This window comes from Ursus maritimus, unplaced genomic scaffold (genome assembly GCF_017311325.1).
Source record: "Ursus maritimus isolate PB19 unplaced genomic scaffold, ASM1731132v1 scaffold_15, whole genome shotgun sequence".
In the NCBI taxonomy this organism is placed as follows: Eukaryota; Metazoa; Chordata; class Mammalia; order Carnivora; family Ursidae; genus Ursus; species Ursus maritimus.
Genome location: NW_024423897.1, coordinates 29954474 through 29964431, shown reverse-complemented (window position 1 = coordinate 29964431; position 9958 = coordinate 29954474). Strand labels below are relative to the sequence as shown.

Here is a 9958-nt window from a genome sequence, read left to right as displayed (position 1 = left end):
TCTTTTTTTTTTTTTTTTCTGATAGTGTGCTTTGATACTTGCTGGGTCTTAGATCTTCTTTGGGTTGCACATGCATGCTTGAAAACCTCCTGGAAGCTGAAATGCTATGCCCAGATTGGGAAAATTTCATAAATATGCCTTTTTCTTTCAGTGTTTAGGATAATAAAATCTGCTAAAGGATTATTTTTGGCCTTAAGTGTTAATTTAGGTGGTAAGTCTGTGAATATTGGTCTTCAGTAATTTTCTAAAACTCTAGGGTTACTTACCCTCTATAAAGTTATATCTAAAGTCAACTGTTCCTAAACTAAATTTTGTGGGATTTGGAATAGAGCTAGTTTCTATAGAATTCTTATGTCTCTAGAACGCCCATCCTTGTTGGTCTAGAGTCTCGAGTTTGTATGAGGCTAGACCTACTGATGGTCAGAAAGCAGAAAGTAAACCCATCTGCTCAAGTCAGTTTTTGCTTGATTGATGTCTGTGGCAAGATCAAATGGAATATCAGATTATTTTGAATTTTTATAATTAATTTTTGGTTATCCAGACCAATGAAGGTGCACCAAGAGGTCAAGGACTGTTATGGGGGAAAATAAACTCTCTCTTTCATACACACATTCACGCAAATATATACATACATATATATTTGGAATTTTAGTGACTCAAAGAAGAAAATAATGGATCATATGGGACTTCACATCTAAAACATTCATTTGAATTAGCTATCACTAATGGTAAGTACCCTATAGGGGGCAGAAACTTGTTTGGTGATCAGTGAGCTAATTTTCATTGTCATGGTGAATCATACACAAGATAGTGACACAAGGTACTGTACTTAGTTAATAGTCTCACGAAAGGTGTGAGTCTTTGATGTCCAATACATAGTGACTAGCCAGAGGTGGCTACCGGCATGTGGTGAGTGCAAACGAGGGACTGAATTTTAAATTTTATTTTGTTTTAGTTATTTTAAATTTAAACTTAAAAAACTGGTATGTCATTAAGTTAAAAACTTTTATGAATCTTTGAAACAACTTTGGTATGTCATTTACTTTTTTTTTTTTTTGCTGGGAAAATAACTTTATTTTCTTCAGGGGTATGGGCAGATGTCTAGTCTCAGAACTTCGGGAATTGTTTCTTGGTGCCAGTGGCCTTCATGACTTTGTGAGAATGTTGAAGTGCACAGTCTTGCTCAGGGGCTTGCACTTGCCTACTGTGACCGTGTTGCGCATCTAGACATGCCTGAAGCAGGGGGACAGGTGCATGGACATGTTCTTATGTTTCTCAAAGCGGATGTACTTTTGGAGGTAGTGGAGGTAGTCTCAGCGGATGACAGTGGTCCTCTGCATCTTCGTCTTGGTCACCACAGCAGACAAAATCCACCCTCAGATGGAGACATTACTAGGAAAGGGACATTTCTTGTCAATATAGGTGCCCTCAAAGACCTCCTAGGGTGTATTGAAGCCCAGCCTGATGTTTTTCTAGTATTGTGGGAGCTTCTTCTTGCCAGTTTCTCCAAGCAGGACCCTCTTTTTATTTTGAAAGATGGTTGGGTACTTTTGGTAACGTGTTCAGTCTGAGAGTCCGCCATCTTCCTGGCTGCCTGAAAAAGGCTGTCAATTTACTTTTTACCTGTATATTCTATAAAGTCTAAATATAGAACAATTATTTCCTATGAAAATTCAGTGTCTGAATTGAGATGTGTTATATATGTAAAATATGCACTGGATTTTTGAACAATACAAAAAAGAATGTAGAATGTCTCACTAATAATTCTTTTACATTGATTATACACTGAAATAATATTTTACATATTCTGAATGTATTATTTAATTTCATCTGTTTCTTTTAAAGTTTTGTAATGTTGTTACTGGTAAATTTAAAATTACCCATGGGGTTCATATTATATTGCTATTAGGTGGATTTGGAATAGGCAATACATAGTACAGTATTTCAAAGTGAAAAAGATTCAGTAAAAGCATGGGGTAATATCCGAACATAGCTAGAGCTTTTAGATACTCAAAGGAGAAGAAACATTCCAGATAGAGGGATTGAAACTTGCAAAGGGCTCAGGTGGGAGTGTGTGTGAGGTACTCTGAGAGCAAAGTGTGAGCATGGACTCGATTCAGAAGAGTGGGAAATTTGGTTATAGAGATAAGTCCTGATAAGGCCTGTTGTGCAGGGTGCTGAATGCCAGGCTAAGGAACTTAGATCTTATTCTCTAGGCAGTTAAAGAGTAACTGGAGGTTTTTTGAGAAAAGAGGATATTTTATGGAGGTTAATTTTGTTTTATTTGAATGGAGAAATATTGGAGAGGAGATCAGTTATGATAATACTATGATAATATTCATGGTGTAGTTAATTTCAGTTGGTGGTGGTATTAGAAATCAAACCAGTAATGATAATGAAAATCATAATAGCTAATATTTATTAATTACTTAAATTTTGTGTCAAGAATTGTGTTAAATATTTTTACATGAGTTATCTTATGTAACTCTCATAATGCTTCTCTGAGGTAGGTACTATTGTCCCCATTTTATAGATGGGGAAGCTGAAACATACCCAAGTTAAGCGTCTTGATGAGAAGAACATCAAGATGAATTTGGACTGGGGAGAAGCAATCATAGAGGTTTTGGAAATTCGTTTGGTTATGCCACTAGCGAATATCCTTTTCTCTTTTTGGAATGCCAGGAGATGGAGGTTGTTATTTTACACAATTGATTAGAGAAGCCTTCTCTAAGAAGGTGAGAGTTTAGTAGATATCTGAAGGAAAGGAGAGAACAAGGCTTATGGTGCTCTGGAGGGAGAGTGTTCCAGAGAAAGAGAACTTCAGGTACATAAGCATGAAGTAGGAGCATGCCAGGTATGCTCCAGAAATAGCAAAGAGACTCAGTCCAGTATTGACTGGGCAGAGAGCCGGGTGGGAAAAAAGTTCAGAAATGCAGGTATGCCAGACCATGCAACGTCTTGTGCCTTTATATAACTTTGGATTTTACTTTGAGTGAGGTGGTAAGCTATTGAAGGATTTTTTTAAAGATTTTATTTATTTATTTGAGAGAGAGAGAGAAAGAGCACGAGCGGGGAGGAGGGGAAGAGGGAGAGGGAGAGGGAGAAGAAGACTCCCTGTGGGGCTTGATCCCAGGACTCTGAGATCATGACCTGAGCCCAAGGCAGAGGCTTAACCAACTGAGCCACCCAGGTGCCCCAGTACTGGAGGAATTTTAATAGGAAATTGACTTAATCTGACTCATATTTTAGAAAGAGCACTCTGGTTAGTATTTGAGATTTGACTTTATGGGACAGAGATGAAAGCCAGTTAGGAGGATACAGCAATAATCTAGGTGAGAGATGATGCTGGCTAGGACCAACATGATCGAGGTTGAGGTGATAAGAAGTGTTTGCATTCTGAATATTAAAACCAACAGGATTTTCTGATGTATTGAATATGGGGGGTGAGAGAATGAAAGGAGTCTAGGAGGACTTCAAGATTTTTGGCTTGAACAACTGGAAAAGTGAATTTGCAATTTACTGCAATAGGGAAGAATATGATCAGAAGAGATTTGGGGGGAGGTAAAAATGAGGAGTTGTTTACGGCGTTTAGAGATTCCTATTAGCCACCTATGGCAAGATGTCAAGTAGAGAGTAGACTATTTAAGTCCGTAGTTCGGGGAACATATTTAGGCTGGAAATATAATTTTGGTGGCATTAGTAATATAGTTGGTATATAAAGAAAGAAACTGGATGAGATCGCTAGGGCATGAGCACGGACAGGAAAAAGATCTGAGGTTTGAGCCGTGGCAGGCTCTAACATCTAGCATTTGCAGGTTGGGAAATGAGAAATCAGCAAAGAGACAGAAGGTGTTGCCAATGAGGTAGGAGGAAAACCCAAAAATGTGGTGTCTTGGGAGCCCGGTGAAGTGTTTTAAGGAGGAGAGTGTGATCAAGAATTTCAGGTACTGCTGTTAGGTCAGATAAGATGACTTGGGAAATACCCATTTGCTTTAGCAACCTGGAGGTCACTAGTAACTCTGACAAGAGTTATTTCTATGGAGTGTTGAGGAAGGAAGACGGACTATAAAGTTCAGAAGGGAATTTTGAGAAAGGAAGATAGCGAGTGTAGATGCTTTTTTTTTTTTGGAGGAGTTTTGCTGTAAAAGATGGCAGAAAAATGAGATGAAATCTGGAAGGAGATAAGGGGTCAGGGAAGATTTTTGATTTTATTTTGTTTTGAGGAGGGAAAATAGGGTGCCGGTATGCAAATGGTAATGACCCACTGTGGGGCGGCGGGGGGGAGCATCTCTGGAGCAGGATCACTGAGCCCTTGAGAGGGGATGGGATGGTGTGCGCAAGTGCAGTTGACCTTTGACAGAAACAACTGTAGTCACGGAAATGGCAATGGATTCAATAATTGTTCGTAACCAGTTTACCAAATTGTACCTCAGATTGTTTCTTTAAAAACGCATCCTTCAACATATTGAAAGACCCTCATCCTCATTTAAAATAAGAGAAATGGAAAATGAAACCGCAGTCAGGTACCATTTTGCATCTGTCAAGGTGGCAAAACTAAAAATACTTTGTGTTGAAAGAGTGTGGAGAAATCATTATTCTTATACATGGTGAATAGGAGTGCGATTGGGACACCCTGTATGGAGGGAAATTTGGCAAATATTTATCAGATTTACAAATGCACAGTATCCCTTGTACTAGAAATTCCACTGCTAGCTTATTCTATAGATACAATTACCTATGTAGGAGGAGACATTTATTTCAGAATATTTACTGTAGCGCTGTTTGTTAATAGGAAAAGATGATGAAAATAAGTACTTAGCTGTAGTGGACAGATGTGAATTGATGTGATGTGAATCGTGGTGCACCCATATGATGGAACTGGATACAGCTGTAAAACAGGAATGAAGAAGCCCTTTATCTGTTGATACAAAAAGATCTCTGCGAAGTACTGTTAAGTAACAAAGGGAGTTATACAACAGTGTGTACAGTTTGCTACCATTTCTGAAAAAATAATATACAGGTATGATTCATATCTGTGTTTGCATATGTCTAAATATCTCTGGAAAGATCTAGAAAATATTTTAAATAATATTACATGGAAGGTACTGTACTAGTTCATTGTTCATATGATAATCTCTTTTCATGATGAGGCTTATTTTTGTAAAAACAAAAAAGTATGAGAGTAAAAAAATAGTAAGCATGTTTATGACTAGCACTTTTGATCAACCAGTAGCTAAAAATTTTAATTATAGTCAGCTTACCAATTTAAATCTAAAATATCAAGAAATGAAAACACATGTTATAATTAATGAATCAAAACAATCTATTTCACGGTTGTTTTAAGCAATAGTAAGTATTGTCATTTTAAAATTTCTAGTAAAATGTAATATAATTTTTTACAACGTGTGGTATGTGGTTTAAAATATTTTAACAAATTATGTATTAATCTGATTTATTATATCTAAGATTATATTCAATGGTATATTCAAATATATTATTTTAAATATGTTAATACAATGTTAAATGCATTGGTAGATTTAACATATTAAACAATTTTAATATTCCAAAATTATTCTTAGATTTTGATTTTTTATAAGTATATATGTTTTTCATTATTATTGTAGCATTGCATTAGAAGTAGGCTGTCTAGGTGCTTGAAGGAAGTGCAGTGCAATTCTTCTAATTCTCTTTTTCTTGTTCAGTTACGTTTCTTTTAGACTGTAGGCAATCAAGATTTTGTTTTGTATATTTGATCTGCACCAAAACAAGGAAATTATGACCATTTAGTTTTTCCTTCAATTACTTAAATTTGCTCCAATCTTTTGCCTCTTCTTGTCTGGGGAACAGAGGCCCTACCATATAATAAATATGTCATAACAAACGCATGTTGAAATCAGACCTGAGAATAATCCTTTTAGATTCCTTAAAGTGATATCATATTAACCTATGCTAAATATTTACCCATTTTGGAATGTAGGATTTTGTTTTTCAATGTTATTGACTGTACTTTCTAACATAACCACTTGTCAAATAAACTCATTTCTAATAGTCAACAAATGGTATTAATTTCAAAATTTCTTAACATACAGTCTTTAAACACTAGAGTGATATCTTTTGTCAGAGCAAAGTACTAGTTGACAATTCAAAGACATACCTTTTTCTGAATGGTGTATTGTTAAGAGGAAATACTTGTGAACAAAAGGTGGAAATAACCGTGCTGGGAATCAGGTAACACAGGTTGAGAACAAGGATAGTGGATAGAATATATGGGCAAAGTCTAAGGGCTTAAATGACAGCTCAAAGACAAGGTGGGATTTCACCCACTTTCAAAACATTACTTTTGTGCTGACTTGAAAGCGCCGCTGCTTTTCTTCAATTCATATGATAGTAAATATGCAGTGCTCAAGCATATATATGAGCTTCCATTTACTCAAAAACGTATTCGTGTTTTATTGGATTTCATTCAACAACTAGATCTTTTTACAAGATTCACATTCTCAGGTCTATTTTATAGATCAGTTCTTTACATGTATATGCTATAAATATGACTTTATTTTTCCTTGTTGAAAATACTAGGATTGTGAAATAGGAAATATTATAGTCAGATGTAATAAAAATAATTAATCTACCTCTAAAAGCTAAGGTCAAGAAATCCAAACACCTGTTAATATGTTAACACATATAGGTAATTCTAGCTGTGTAATTTTGAAAATATTCATAGGAATATTTTATGCTTCTATTTTATAATGGTGCTTTTCTAGTTAACTCATCTGTAATCATTTAAGTGATGTTAATTGGGCAATTTAGAGAACTGTATTACTAGCAGAAAAAAAATTACTGGATATTTCAAAGACAAATTTACGTATTATGTAGTATTCTGAGTGGTGTTTTTGTGAATGAAAGATAAATATCACATTACCAAGAAGCCAAATAACTGGGGGAATAAGGTACAAATGGTGCGAGATAGGGAAAAGACTATAGGTTTGAAAGAAATCTGAAAGGTATAATCTGGAGTAATTACGACTTGTAAATTCTTTTGTAGGGGTAACATATCAAAGTAACACATGATATGGGTAAGTAAAATGAGATAACATGGGTTTTGGGTAGAAGGTAGCATAGGATTTTGGAGCTAAGGTCACTTTTAAAATAGGAATTTTATGTTGTGGTATTAACGAGAATATCAATCTATTTATGTTATGGCATATTTTTCATATGCTTCCTTAGTTAGAGCCAAGGAACATTTTCATTAGTTAAAAATCATTTGCAGAGGGGTAGTCAATTGACAAGTTTTATATTTGGTATTTTGGTGAATAACTACACTATGAGAAAACTTGGCTTATATAGTTTACCACAAAATTTTAATAGAGAAAATAATACAGAAAATTAATGTAATCAGAGGTGTTATCCTTAAAATATTTATTCACAGTCTTTTGGGTTTTCCTTTAAGTTGTACTAAGATGAAAACAACTTCAACAAAACAGCTCTTCTGTGACACACTAGAAAATCCTAGCCGTTACTTTATCTGAGAAAATTTCCATTTCTGTTTCTTCACATTCTCCTTGAAGAGAACCAGAGTGGAACTGAATCTGAACGAGAAACCCATCTGAAGCCAACAGGTTTACCACAAAAAGGCTACTACTGCACTGGATTTTGCAAGACATGACCTTAGGTACATACGCATTTGTGAATTTCAGAGCAGAAAGGAGGAACTTTGAGATCTTGGAGTCATTGGCTGTGAGAGGTACCTTGGTAGACATTTACTATGGCTCATTTAGTTCGGAGAACAAATAATTTCCTTATGGTCATGTAGCTAATTAATGGCAGAGCTGGATTGTTACTTGGGTCTTCTTACTGCCTGCTGAGAGTGTCCTTCTTTCAGAGCATCACTCGCTTCTACCTGCGCCCTTTTTCATGGGCCATCACTCTTCCCCTGTCTTCACCATCTCTCATGTGGTCTGTGGCTACAGGGCTCTTTCTAGGATGTGTGTTTCAGGATTTGGGGGCCTGCCTTGCTGTGCTCTAGGTAAACTCAGTGAGCTGGCAGTCAGGTAGGAGGATGAAGATAGATGGTCCTCCTGGCATCTGTTTCCATCCATCCGTCTGTAACAGAGTCTGCCTTCCTGTTCCTACACTCATACTTCCAGTGATGTAAGTGACATGTTTTCGGCCTTTTCCATGTTAAGACGGCTTCCAGTGTTCGTTTTAACTTTAGTTCATCTCATAAAATGCTCCAGATGTTCTTGGAGTGGGGAACTACAGAATGATCATAGTTAAAAATGTCTTAAGGCTCATAACTTCCAAGTTTGCCCCATCTGTGCTACCTGTACTTTCGGACACCTCATTCCCAAACCAGCCCATGCACAACTGTCAGGTTAATCTTCTTAAAGCATAGATTTCCTCAATGCCATTCTTACCCTTAAAAACATGAATTTACTTTTATACTTAAAGAAATAGTTCCTTAGTTGGATGTTTAAGATTTTCCATGATCTTTCTTCCAGGTTTTCAGGGTCATTTCTATTCATTTATATCAATCAACACTCTACTCCAGTACCAGTGGTATTAACTACTCACTGCTCATCCAATGAACTGTGTTTTTCCTGCCTCTTTTATTGGGTCAAATGGTGCCTGGTGTTGAGAATGCCATGACAGGTGAATGTTACCTACTAATGTGGGCAATTGAGAAACCTATCCAGCCAGTATAATATATGTATTTTGTGTGTGTGTGTGTGTGTGTGTGTGTGTGTGTGGTTTGAGAGAATTTAGTGTAGCAGTGTGGTGAGTGGCTGACAGCTCCCAGGGTACAGATGGAGGATAGGCTAGTAGGACTGGAGAAGTGGGTGTTGGTGCTGTCCCTGGACCCCCCCACCCCAGGCCCTATCCAGCCAATATTACCAACACTGTCACCATTTCCATAATTATCTACCATGGCGAGGTCATAAATTTAACTCATCTTATAACTTGTATGTGCAGAGAAATATAATTTATGAATTTTATTAATAGTTAATCTGGTCTCCCTACACAACTTTACCCTCTAGGTAGTAGGGACCTCTGTTCCTGAGTTACGTTCCCCCCAGAATAACTGTACTAAATGTTCAATTGTGTTTAAACCTTAGAGCAACTGTAATTTAAATACTTCACTTGGGTAATGTTCAATCTGTCTAGGATTAAATGCCCAGTCTCTTAGATATTTTACTCTTCTGCTATTTCTTCCAGTTCCTAAGGTGTTATCTGTTGTACGTGGTGGTGGTGGATGGTAAGAGGGGGGTGGTCCGAGCAGAAAATTAGGGGTTTTGGGCAAGGTGTCTCTTGCTTCTCTGCATCAGTGTCCCTTGCTCAGATGGTTGGTGCTTATTCTGCTCACATTTACAGCTGAAGTTAGCAACTGGTGTACTTCTTGGTACTGTCAGGTAGATTCAGTCACATCCATTTTATGATGGCACCACAGACCTCTTTGGGCCCTTCTGGGTGGTGTACTTTGCAGCCATTAATTTAGAGCCTTTCAATAGCCCTGATCTCTGCAAATTCCTCACTCAGATTCAGCTAAGGTCTTATCCCATGTGGGCTACATGGAAAGATAGCAGAGGAAAACCACACCTCAGGACTTCCCCTTGCCTGATGAGAATGCAGCATTTTCTTAACTTTTCAGGGCTTCCCTCTTGCTGTAGGGCTCCCTGTCCAGAGTCCCAAATTGGGAGTGTGGGCAAGAGAGCTATCTGAGCTTCTCTCAGTCCTTTATCTAATGAATATTGCCTTTCTCGGGCAAATTGGGAGCCTCGTCTCATCTCATGCTCTTTCTTTTTTAATATCATATATTTGTGCCCAAAGAGACCAGCCTACCTTACGGCTTCAAACTTAAATACTTTTGTTGCCAGCTGCAGAGCAGCGTGCCTCATGATCCGGCCACTCTGCCTTGTGGGTAGGCTCTGTGCACCTGGTCTCCGAATTTGGTCCTGATAAC

At 37.3% G+C, this 9958-nt stretch overlaps 1 pseudogene; it reads right to left on the bottom strand.

The window, feature by feature from the left end:
* Positions 1-1107: 1107 nt before the first annotated feature.
* LOC103664646 lies at positions 1108-1582 on the bottom strand (annotated as a pseudogene).
* Positions 1583-9958: the final 8376 nt, after the last annotated feature.